The following is a 13,664-nucleotide window of genomic DNA, read 5'->3' as shown; positions in this document are numbered from 1 at the left end:
TATATATATATATATATATATATATATATATATCACAAATTATTGGGTTCCTAGTGAATACTACTTTTTGGAAACAAAGAATGAGAAACAGTTAAGTCTCCAGCATGCAACTGCTCAATCTTTAGTTTGTTTTACTTATAACTTGCAGTGGAAATAGATTAAACCTTTCCCGTGTTACTAAGCTCATTGACGATATTATTTTCTAGTTTTCAAATCAGTTCACAAGCCCATGGAGTAATTATTGCCTGTGTAAAAAAGAAAAGAGAGATTAAGTTTTATATTAGTGTCTTCTTTTTTGTTTTTTTATTCTTATTACGAGACTAACTTATTTGCACAAAGGGAAAATAATGTAAGATAAAACATTATGCTTCACACAAAAGATTGGTTGATTACCTAGATAATTTAAACTATTGAATGATTGATATAGACTCACGTCGATTTGCATAGAAAATCGAGGTGAAATATTATTTCCATTTCCTCTTTAGAAAATCCACTACGTAAGAAAGTTTGATTGATCGTTTGAAGTTAAACACAATGGGCTATCTGCGCCCTTTCCGCCAGAGAATCGAAACCCGGATTCTAGCGTTATAAGTCCGCAGACACACCGCTGTGCCACTTGGGGGCCAGGTATGCAAGACCCCTGTTTCCTTCTAACTATTTACACTGACGATAATTATTATTCTAGGAATTTTTTTTAGCCTTTTGCGTTTTTGTTGGTTGGGCCGTTTACATAAGCACACAATAATTCAGAGTAAAGAAACGTCATACATGTAATTCTTTCGGAAATTCTAGTGTCAAACATATTTTAAAGTGAACTGTTAATGGAGGGAAATATATAAGATTTAATCATAGTTTAATTCCAAATGATTAAAATTATCACCATTGTTTTCAATTGTTGGGGACTGTCATGTAAAACGTCAATACAATAAGTTATGTAGTAGTAACTCAGCCATCTAGTGGGATTTTTTTATACACAATGCACAGGAACTATTGTTTGGATTTGCTATTTGTTCTATTTTAATTTACCTTCTAACTCACATTAAAAAATGATATTCGAAAGAGAACGAAATTAGATAAAAAAAAGCACTCAAGATTTTAGAATAAAACCAATAATGCTGTAAAGGTTTCTTATTTAAAAACTTATTTAACGTCTATTTCGATTATCTTATAAAATAAATAATACTTCGAAAGTTAGGATTTCGTTTCTTTATCCTACTGTTCAGTGTTCATAGAAAAACTTGCATGTAAAATAACATCTTGACAAGTGTTATACGGTCACTTTCTGTATATATTGTTGTAACGTCAATGCTGAAAATAAGAATAATTCCAAATGCATAAAATGGAAGATTTAAATTGTAAATATCATAATATAAAGGACTTTATAAAATAAATGTTCTTTCATATTCTATAATTTTTAGAATTATACCCTTTCTAATGTTACTTACACTATACGAGTTTTATTAGTAGCGTAAAATACAGCTGAAATCATCAAAATAGTTTTTTGTGTATTTAATACCCTCTGGTGGTGACCATAGTGGTTTAATTAGTGGTATAAGATAAGATTCATTTCTTCATTGAATTTAAATACAAAATTAAAAAATAAGTTTTGTATTTACGTTCAATTAACAATTAATTTAGAGCAACGATTCTCATTTCTAGTGATAATTTTGATCTTGGCTGTAATTAATATTTTTTCATTTCCAATGTTTCTTTCGATCCTTTCCATTAGTTTTCTCAAATGTAAAGATGAATACTTTAATACATTAAGTATTTGATAACTTCATTCTGCTACAAATACATAATGAAGTTAAAAAATACTTTATTGGTCAGTAATTACTGTTAATACATGAAGGATATATTTCAAGTTTCAAAATGTTCAATTTTCTACTAAAAACAATACACGTGTATGTACTTTTACGGCTTGTAATGAAAAGCCCCCATCTTACTGTGTTAACCTAAATGTTTACATATATTTCTATTCACCATATATGGTTGAAGATAGTGCGTCGTTAAGTTAAAAAATTAAAAGTGTTTTAATTAAAACATAACTCATTAGAGTAATGGTCAAATTTTATGAATTTAAATTTTGATTAAACAAAAACATTTCCTGTTTGGACCAGTTTTATTTGGTGGGTGATGCTTCAAACTTTTAGATTAATTTGTTCATTTCAAAATATTGAATTAACTAGAAGTTCATTTTCTTTATGAGCAGATAGACATAAAATATGTCATCACTAGTTTTGATGGTGTTCAATGTTGCAAGTAGGTGTAGCAAAACGCAGTACAAAATTCAATATGATAGCATAATATCGTCACCTCTCCCAGAGTGCACGTGTTCTTTATGTTACTGGTCATTACGTAAGTTAAAATATGGAGGTTAAAACCTCTAGTATTTCTGAACCTCTAGACAGTGGGTATTACAGGAGAACATACATAGTACTAAACTACGTAGATCTCCAGTTAGCACGTCAAAGGTAATGGACTATGACAATGTGTATCAAGGACAAAAGTAAGTTCGATACGTATTAGAACTAGGCTTTCTTTACGTAATGTATTACATGAACGCCAAATGCGCATAGGTGATAATTTTATTGGTTCATTTTTCTAATTGTTAGTTTCTAAACGTTATCAAGTCTCATATAAAACTTAGTAAGAAATAAAAACTAAAAAAAGTTATGTTATGAATTTCGCGCAAAGCTACACGAAAGCTATCTGCGCTATCCGTCCCTAATTTAGCAGTGTAAGACTAGAGAGAAGTCATCACCACCCACCGCCAACTCTTGGGCTACTCTTTTACCTATGAACAGTGGGATTCACCGTAACATTATAACGCCCCCACGGCTGAAAGAGTGAGCATGGTTGGCGGGATGGGGATTCAGAACCCGCAGATTACGAGTCGAGCGCCCTATCCACTTGGCCATGCCGGACCAACTAAAGAAAAAAAAACATTTGCATTTAACCAATATATGAAACGATGGCAATGTATTCTAAGCGCCGGCTTTTAAAAGTAAAAAAACAATAAACTTACACATTCTGTGTTAAATAAAAACAAATCGTTTCATATTAATTGCATAAAACTTTTAAAAGAGGACTTATTTAAATTAATAGCATATTATTTCGATGTTTTAACGTACTTTAAAAACTGCGACGTTCTCCTTTTTAACCTACCTGGAAACATATGTGGGAAGTGGGCCTTCTGCTTCCTACAAGTGCCACAAGCATATGTGCCAGCAACTTATCAAACATAGTTATAGAAGTATAAAAGTTGTCAGTAAAGAAGGAGTGTCCCCTTTCAAGTTACTTGTCTATCAGAATCTTTACAACTGTGTTAATTAAACACATCCCTCTTTACCATAGTGTACTCTAAAATTTAGACATTTTCCCCAGTCACGGATTCTGCCAGAACCCACAATTTGACCGCTCCTCTTGCTAAGCTCGGTAAGTAGATATTGTCTAATTGAAATTCTACCCTATGTTCCCATGTTAGCTGGAAAAGGTGTTAGTAGATGACTGAGCACAGGCCTTATTTTGAAGAGTTTATAGTGCTTAGCATCAGTTTCAGGTACATTATTGGTACTGTGATTCAAATACAGGAAACGAGCGATAGTTAGGAATTTTTCTCTGGAAAAATTTGAAGAAAACCATGGTAAATGAAGTGAAGGAATGGTAGATCAGTATTCTCTAAGAGAGATGTGCTCATAGCAATAGTTACACTAATAAAAGCTAAAATTTCTTCAAGAGTAACAGCATTTTTTGTATTTTTTTTTACATTCTGATATCGATCTTTAGGTGTGTCCTCCCCCCTTTCTGGTGTGCAAATCTATTTGTTTCCTCAGAAATTTTGATAACAATACTGAGAGTAAAAACAGTTGGAAAAAATCAAGAGATGTCTAACACATGTTCTCTTCACGGGATACAGGCTTTCCTCGGATGAAGTCCCTCAACAATTTGGACTGCTCATCTTTGAGGACCTCACATTTCCACTCTGCACTACAAGCCAGAGGCTTTTGCTCTGTTTTCTCGCTTCTGGCCCTATTTGAAGTGAATGAAGTGCTGGTCGTTGGAAGACCAGTAACAGTATCCTAGATTGTTGGAGTCACGAGGAGTCTCCTTCCCATGAATGTAGGATAGGCTCCTCAAGTAAAAGTGAATCCAGCAATGCTGGTTCTTCTGGAATGAATGTTACAGCCGTTACTGTTGTGGGTACCTCATCTGACTCGGAAGAAATAAACTCTTCTTCACAGGAGGAAGCAAAAAAAGTAATAATAATAATGCTTCATACAAAGAAAGATCACTTTTCTTCTTCAGGGAATCTATCTCTAGAGGCCATCTATGATAATTTTAGTATGTTATTAATATTTGGTTGAGATAATGAACATGTGGTATACATATATATTTGAACTATTTAACATAGACTTAAAAGGTCTAAGAATACATTTAACAAATTTAATTAATAATCACAGTTTTATTATTTGTCACAGCTAACAGTATTTAGACAGGCTAAATAAAATGTATCAGTTGTTACACACTATCTATTATGTATAGTCTGTTGGAAGCGCAGCATACATAGTGTACACATACTGTTTAAAACATACATTTTTGTAAATAATATCTAAACCATAAATGTCAAAAATGTTTGGCTGTTTATACTGTGTAGGAAAAACAAGTAAGTCGTTACAAAATATAGAAGTTATAGAAATTGAAAATAATCTTACCTTACAAGACGTGGAAAACTTCGTCCAATAAAAATATATAAAATGTTCTTTCTGTAGAGTAACATATTTTACTGGTTACAGATATTTTGGAGACTTGATGAACACAAAAAAATATTATTTTTTGTGAGTACCAGGTAAAACTAATATATGTAAGTAATTTCTTCATTTCGTCCTTAAAATTGTAAATGTTTTTTACATCACATTGTAAGCTATCACTCCATGTACATTATTGATGTGAAATCATAAAATACACTGAAAACAACTTTCAAAGAAGTTAGACCAAAGAATCCTATTTATCTACTAGCTGGAGTACCCTGGACGGAAGTTATATAAATTCATGATTAATGAAATGTTATCTTAGAACATGAAAAGTCGCTTCTCTTTTATGTAATTGTAAAAACAAAACAAAAAAAACACACACACACGCGCAAAAAACGACCATAAAAACTGCAAAATGCAAAACTGAATTTTTATACGCATCTCCACATGGAACCTCAATAAACCTCCACACCAAATGTGTTGCAGATCTATCCACCGGAGGTGAGGTAGTGGTAAAAAACGCAAAAACGTCCATAAAACCGCAAAACGCAAAATGCAAAACTGAAAATTTGTATGTACCCCCGCATGGACCTAATGAACCTCCATCCTGCGAAGTAGTTACATGGGCATACAACAGAAAACAAACAGTATTATTATATTTATATAAATTCATCATAAGTCAGATAAAAATCTGTGAAAATTTATGAAGAACATATTATTTGAATAAAACCATATATCTTACCTTACGTGAGATTCCCCATATATAAGTTAGCTTTTCTCTGTGAACACTGTAAAGAAAAATACTTTATTAGTTATTGCTATTCTGGATACTTGATGAACACAAGAAATTAATATCTTGTGTAAGCGGAAGGTAGAAATAGTACAATATAAACTATTTCTTTGATTTGTATATAAAATTGTGAATGTTTATGACATTACACTTTATTGAAGGATATCACTCCATGTATGTTCATGATGTATGTGTGTATAGACTAAAACACAAAATCACAAAATGCACTGAAAACTATATTCAGTAAAGGAATATTGTTTGAAAATTCATCATAAGCAATATATATATATATATATACCTTTGACTATTTATGAATATTATGCACAAAAGTACATCTTACCCTAGTGCTCAGGTATTTGGACAAAGGCTCTTTGAAAAAAAGAAGCAGGTACAAAGAAAGGTTCTTGTAAAAAAAAAGAAATAAGCAATCGTGTAGGACTGGTTTTAGGAAAATAAACATGTTATATACATAGGATGATAGAAGGCCTAAATATATTTGAAACTTATACTGTATGTGAAAACAAATAAATATGGAATGTTGGTTGTGAAAATACTAAACACATTCGTGTCAAAAAAGGAGGGGAAGCTTTGGAGGGCTCTTTCAAAGAACATATATCCACTATACCTTTACACAGCAGGGATGAGAGCATGAGTTTCGAATTCCAATACAAATATTGCCTTTAGACAATTATACTGAGAAGAAGGTGACCTAGACTAATTTTTTAATTGCTGGGAAGTCACTTTGAAATTTATGGCATGTGTTTCCTTTAGTAAACTGTTGTTACATTATATACCATATAACCAGGGGTCAGGTGATGTTATACAACCTTCCTGTTCGGTAAACTTTGATATACACTTACTAGTGGTGGTCGTTTAAGTTGTACTTCGTATTGTGAAGCCACGTGCAATAACGTTTGTCAATATAGACTTGTTTGAAGGCTCAAACAAATTGTATTCGAGTACCGTACATACACAGAATGGCATACAGGCGTACTTTCTTATTATCATTTCTACACTAATGTTTAAAAGCGTCGGCGCTAGGGTCTGTGAGAGGAGATTCCCCGAGCGACTGTGAGATATGATTACGGAAATTCAGTCGCTATTCACGCTGTTGATATCATGGTTTCATCGGCGCAACAGACAAAATCATGGTACAATGAAACATAAACTTGGAATTAAGATAAATACTTTTAGATAGCTTTTATATGCGGAAACATCAACACAATAAAACTGAAAAAATATTTTTATCATTTTTAAGTGTTGTTGTTTTATAGCACAAAGATCCACAATTAGCCATCTTTACTTTGCTTACCATGGTGAATCGAACTCCAAATTTTAAGATACAGAACACTTTTAGTGACCCAAAATTGTGAACAATTCTATTATGATGTCAGATCACAAAAATCCAATAGCACGGGTGCTAAACACCATAAGCTTTGTTATTTTTAAATGCTATTTATTTTGAAATATTAAAACAAATCTTAATCAACTTGTTTTACTTTTTTTTTTTTGGAAACGCTGTTTAAATGTACTGTAGAGCAAATCTTAATGGCGAAAAGTAGTGAAAATCAAATTTTGATAAATTCACCGAACCTTCCAAAATATATCATTTTATCGAAAACTTCTTGGGCGATTGAGGCGCGGTGGTTAGCATGCCAGACAATGGATCGGTGTTTCCAATGTCCACGTCTGTCACAATAAAAAATAAAAATATATATGTTATATGAAGGTTGGTCAAATCACATTATTCGGTAACACAAGAGTAGTCCAAGAGTTGGGGGGGGGGGTCATTCACTAAATGCTTTCCCTCTAGTCTTTTATTCCGAAATTAGGAACGGCTAGCACAGATAGTCCTTGAGAATCTTTGTGCAAATATCCAAAAACAAACAAACCCTTACTTTTGTTCAACAATTACTGGTATGAAAAAACTAAAGAAGAGCAACTGTAGTTAATAAGATTTTCCCACCACCAAATACTTTATTCATAACACGTGTCAAATTTTCTAAATTGGGAAATTCCTTTATTTACAGTCGATGCTCTTTATTGACTGTACTTATTATTTTGAAATATTTTAATGTGTCTAGCATTTCGTATCACCTCAGTTTATGTCAGTCGTTTGGGAGTTTGACTTTGAAATTAGTATAGATATAGAGGAACAGAAGATATAGACACATTTCCCGAGAAAAGGCATATAAAAAATTTCAAACAGCAGTAGAAACAGAGATACATTCAAAAGTTGGATGAATTTATTATTAATCAAAGATGGGGGTGTATATAGCTAAATTCACCAAAAAATGTGATTCACAAAATGCGGAAGATGCAACAGTGGAAAACAGAAAAAATAAATTATTACGAAAACAAACGTTATGCAGAAGACTACTTCCAAGATTAAGAAAAAAATGAAGTATTAGCCAATAAGGCAGGTCCATGGCCGGAAATTTGTAACAGAAGCATACACAATTACCTAATATAAAAAGTACCTATTCAGAGTGAAGTTACCAAATTTACACAATACGAAAAAATATTTTATTTGTTCAAAATAATTTTAAAAAACAAAAAATAGAGTTGTTATCAGACTATGGTCAATCTTCTCGAATCATAAAACAAGGTGTAAAGCTTTCACTGCAATCTATTCTCGCCGTACAATTCATTACTCTGTCAAGGAGGCGATTGGCAGAATTTGACTTCGCGATTAAAGAGAAAGAAAGTTCAGTTCTTCTCTATAAAGAATGAGCAGAAATGGAAAACTGTTTAAGAGAGTACACCACCCTTTGTAACGAACATGAGGCAATAATTCAAACAGAGAAACTGGGTTGGAGATTAAATGAATGCTTTATCGCAACAATACAAAACTTGATAGGGAAAGAAAGGAACACTGTAAGGTCCAAGTAATGACAACATTTAAGACAATCTGAACTATTGGAAAAATCAACTCGGTGATGGAGGAACGTGTAAAAAGAAGATTAAACAAATAATCACAGTACATGCTCATTATTTAGAAGATATGTTACACGAAGTTATATTATGTTTGTCTAAAACATAATAGGAAAATAATTGCCTTCGCCAAGGACTCATAATACTGCTCTGTGCTTTTGGATTGCGTATCTGATTTCATCCATAAGCAGTAAATTATCTTACATCTTTCAGTTGGTCAACATTGAAATCATGAACACTGAAGTTGCTGAGCATTTTATAAACTTTCTTGCCGTAAATAACACAACTGGCCATGTATTGGCAGGAGCTTTGCAAATGGAAGTGGCTTCTCTCGAACCAAACCTTAAGGATTGTAGAGGTCAGGATTATGAAAATTGATGCAATATGAAGGAGTAACATTAAGATGTACAATAATAAATATTGATAATTTTTCTACGTACCACTTATCTGCTACACCTTTAATGTAGACCTTGGAGATAACATTGATTATTTGATGAGAGTGGTCACATCTTGGAATTCTACAAGAAATATACACAGTGTTTACAGCCTTTCCAGTCAGACAGGAAGTTCAGAAAGAAGATACACCTCCTCTGTCAACAAAATAACTATTAGATATAAGATTTGATTGTCGAATCTATAGTTTGAAAGCAGTTTGGAATCATATTTCTGGTTGTTAGATATACATGACTGTTTTAATTCAAGTATAGCGCGAGAGTTAAATTTAGTTATTTTGAGAAGAAATAGTTTATTGCAGGTTTTATCCACATAATTGTGTGAATCATACCTTGCGCAGTCAATTTTTTTTAAATTAGCAACTGTTGTGTTACTGCAACATGTTCCTAGAACTTTATAAATTTTTCTCGAGTATCATTACATCATAATATCTCTTAGTATGTGGAACGTTCTTAGTTAGGCTATTTATGAATACACGCCCAAAATATAGTTCAAGTAAGACAAAGTTAATGGAAGGTATAGTCAAATAGATATTGACTGTGTGTTTATAAGATTAGCAATAAAGAGTGTGTAGTGGCGTTTTTTAAGTGAAATTATCGCAGATTGTATTGTAACAACAGAGTAGAGAAGAATAGTTCGTCTTGTCAATTGTGTTCTAGAGTAATTGAACAAACAGTTGTGGACTTTTGACGAAAAGAGACAATTATTTGAACCTCTGGTTATAACTGTGGTAACCAACGGAGTAACGTAAGTGAAATTATCACCAATGATATTGTAATAACAGAGTTGAGAAGAATAATTTGTTTTATCTATTGTGTTCTAAAGTGATTGACCAAGCCTGTGTGGACTTCGACGAAAAGAGGCGATTATTCAAAGCTCTGGATACAACTGTGGTAATTAACTGTGTAATGAACATTTGTATACACATTTGACTTCTTTTAATATATTATTTTTAACAAATGGACTATGTGCTGTTTGTTATTGTTAAAAATTACAGCCAACAAATCACAGACACCTGCTGTGAAAAATCCTACCCACATATACGTAAAAACCTGACACTGATGTATACGAAATGCATTGAACCAAATGATCTGGTATCAGGAACAAAGCAGCTTCACTAGTAACTCATGCATTTATGTTCAGTTTAGTTATTGTATATGATCTTTTAATACAAGTAAACAGAATAAGTAAACTGAAGTTCGAAAATGCAAATATATGTAGCTACAAACTTATGATTTGTTTTTAGTTAAGTACAAAACTGCAGAATAGACTATCTATTCTACGCGCACCACAGAGATCAAGCCCGAATTTTAGCGTTATAAACTCTCAAGCTTACCACAGAGCCACTAATTCTATTTCTAATAGAATATTGTGAGAGTATATTTACATCAGTCTTAGCATCAGCCAACGAACTGGCAGAACAAATGAACACAGAACCTTCCTTTCAAACTACTCATTTGCATAAAAAGAAACTAAATTTTCTATATACAAAGAAAAAGATTATTCAACAGTAGATACTCAGGAATATTTTATAATTGAATATATTCGTACTTAGAATTTAAAATGTAACATAATTAATTCTCCAACGATTTGGACTTCACAATTCCACAATGAAAATTTTGGATTTCTCTACAAAATGGGCTGACTTTGGTGTGCTTACCACGGATATTAAAACCCGTTTTTTTAACGTTATAAACTTCAGACTTACCGCTGAACTATTAGGGGCGAGATCTGAATGATATGACTAAATTGATCTTATATAATGCTTAAATATTATCAAGATCTCCAGCTTGTGCTCCAAGATAGAAATTCTCGTGATATAGGTGATATGAAATTATGCGCATACTTTAAAATATTTTGGAAATTGTTCCAGAGTATTAATTACTCTTGTTGTCTTGAACTTACGTGCAAAACAATAAAGTACTTAAAGAACTGCATCCAAATGTACACGTGTCATTAAAGACAATCCTGACCATGCATGTGAGTGTCGCGTCTGTTAAGGAAGCTTTTCAAAATTAAAATGAACCAAAAACTGTCTAAGATCCATTATAAACCAAGTACGTTTTGTTGAACTTTCGATTATTTTTACAGAAAATTGAATATAGAAATCTCCAAGTTATTCAGAAATTATCGAAATATTTATCAAATAGAATCAAAATTACAAGTTTATTTTAAATTAGTATTAGCTTTACTTACAGCTATGCAATGGAAAGAAGAATTTTGTTAATTATTGTATAATTATAATTATTTTGTTTCACCTTTATTGTGAAATAGCATGAATTGTAAATTATTATTTATATTTGTGCAATAAATATTAATGGTTACAAATACTTTCTTCCAAATTCAATTTGTCGTCTTCTTATTTCAATTTTGCATAAGACTTTACAAAAGCTATGATTTAATCTAGTCGAGTTCAATAAAATTGAAACAAAATGAATAAAGTATAGGGTCAAAACAAAGAATCAATGAATTTTATTTTAGATCGTGCAATGTTGGGCTGAATATCAAGACTTAGAATTATATTAGAACTATCAACTTCCGGACTAAGAATGACAGTTAAAAGTAAACAAAATTACAACACTTATGATATACAACATTGTTTATTAACAAAAAGGGGACATGGATAAACGTTTCGGAATTCTATCAGATTCCATGTTCAGTATCTAAAGCAGAATAAAATATATTTACATAAGTCTTTATACATTGTCAAAGTACAGTTGCTAAATATAACGATAATTAAACAAATAAAACACTAAACAGTAATCATGGGGAAAAACTACAGCAAGAAAAAAAACGAAAAATCAGTAATACGAACATATTAAAATATGTATAATTTAAATGAAGACTGCATGTTGTTCAGTGTTGGAGATTGCTGTTTGATGTGGAGGGTTTCTTTGATCAATAATTCCAGGTCAGTATTAGACTTGCAGAGGATAGAGAAATTTGATAGTATAGGTTGATGTCCTGTTTCTTCACTATGTTGGCGTATATAGGAAACACAGGGGTTATTCAACTTTTTTTGCGTTTTGATGGAAATTCCCATATGTTCATAGGCTCTGACTTTTAAATGGCGTTTGGTATCCAAAGATACATAAGACAACTAAAGAACAAAAATATTATATCTGAAAATGCTGCTTCTTCGCTTTATCCCACTGGCTCCCGTCCTGGTATGTTATATGGCCTTCCCAAAATTCATAAAACAGGTTCCTCCCTCCGACCAATTCTTTCCACTATAGGCACACCTGGTTACAAACTTGCTAAATTCCTTGTACTTATACTTCAGCCACTCACTACTAATGAATATACTATCCCGGATTCCTTCCACTTTGAACGTGAACTAAGTCAACTACCCCCCTCAGATAATCTCTTCATGGCGAGCTTTGATGTTACCTCCTTCTTTACAAATATTCCTTTAAATGAAACTGTTAACATATGCATATCTGAGCTTTCGCGTAATAACATTCCTCTAAATGGCTTTTCTGAAAATCAAATTAAGACCATCCTGGATCTTACCACTAAGAATTCACGTTTCCTGTTCAACAACACCTTGTATGAACAAATAGATGGCGTTGCGATGGGCTCCCCATTAGGTCCAACTTTAGCTAATGCATTTCTCTCTCATTACGAACAGAAATGGATTGACACCTGTCCAATTAACTTTAGGCCTGTTCTGTACAGAAGGTATGTGGATGACGCTTTTATTCTTTTTAATAACAGTAATCAATGCTCAAAATTTTTAGAATATCTTAACTCACAACATCCTGCCATTAAATTTACATGTGACGTTCAAAATAATAATAATTTACCATTTTTTTAGACATGCTCATTAACCGTAATGCTAATTGATTTTCCATATCAATTTACCGAAAAAAGACGTCCACTGGTCTCCTTACACATTTTGATAGCTTTATCCCGTTTACGTATAAACGAAACCTTGTTACATGCTTACTAAACAGAGCTTACAAACTGTGCTCCATATATCTTAATCTACACTCTGAAATTTCGTTCTTACATGACACCGTGAAACCCAACTGCTATCCACAACACTTATTAGAAAACATTACCAACACCTTCCTAACAAAGAAACTCACAAATCCAATTAAGATAACAACTGTACCTAAACTTACTATATACTTGTGTCTTCCCTATACTGGCAAACAAAGCTTAAATTTAAAAAATCAACTTAAACGCATACTTGGTCGTTATTACCCTCAAGTGGATTTAAGATTAGTTTTATATCCACATCACGCATAAAAAAAATTCCCTACTAAAGATCTCCTCCCCATTCCTTATTGTTCTTGACTTGTCTATCTTTACACGTGTGGAGATTGTAAGGCCTCCTATAGTGGCAAAACCAAACGCCATTTAGAAGTCAGAGCCTATGAACATATGGGTATTTCCATCAAAACGCAAAAAAAATTGAACAACCCCTGTGTTTCCTCTCTACGCCAACATAGTAAAGAAACAGGACATCAACCTATACTATCAAATTTCTCTATCCTCTGCAAGTCTAATACTGACCTGGAATTATTGATCAAAGAAACCCTCCACATCAAACAGCAATCTCCAACACTGAACAACATGCAGTCTTCATTTAAATTATACATATTTTAATATGTTCGTATTACTGATTTTACCTTTTTGTGTGTGTGTGTGTTTCTTGCTGTAGTTTCTCCCCGTGATTACTGTTTAGTGTTTTATTTGTTTAATTATCGTTATATTTAGCAACTGTA

At 32.4% G+C, this 13,664-nt stretch overlaps 1 long non-coding RNA gene across 1 annotated transcript in view; it reads right to left on the bottom strand.

Moving 5' to 3' along the window:
- Positions 1-13,664, bottom strand: part of LOC111085668 — a 27,693-nt gene that overhangs the window by 11,283 nt on the left and 2,746 nt on the right. Inside the window, exons 2-3 of the long non-coding RNA XR_002610483.1 lie at positions 8,919-8,996; positions 5,497-5,542 (exon numbers count right to left, since the gene is read on the bottom strand). This is a non-coding gene — a long non-coding RNA (uncharacterized LOC111085668). The remainder of the gene's footprint in view (positions 1-5,496; positions 5,543-8,918; positions 8,997-13,664) is intronic.

This window comes from Limulus polyphemus, unplaced genomic scaffold (assembly GCF_000517525.1).
Source record: "Limulus polyphemus unplaced genomic scaffold, Limulus_polyphemus-2.1.2 Scaffold541, whole genome shotgun sequence".
Lineage (NCBI taxonomy): Eukaryota > Metazoa > Arthropoda > Merostomata > Xiphosura > Limulidae > Limulus > Limulus polyphemus.
This window is presented reverse-complemented; position numbering and strand designations above follow the sequence as displayed.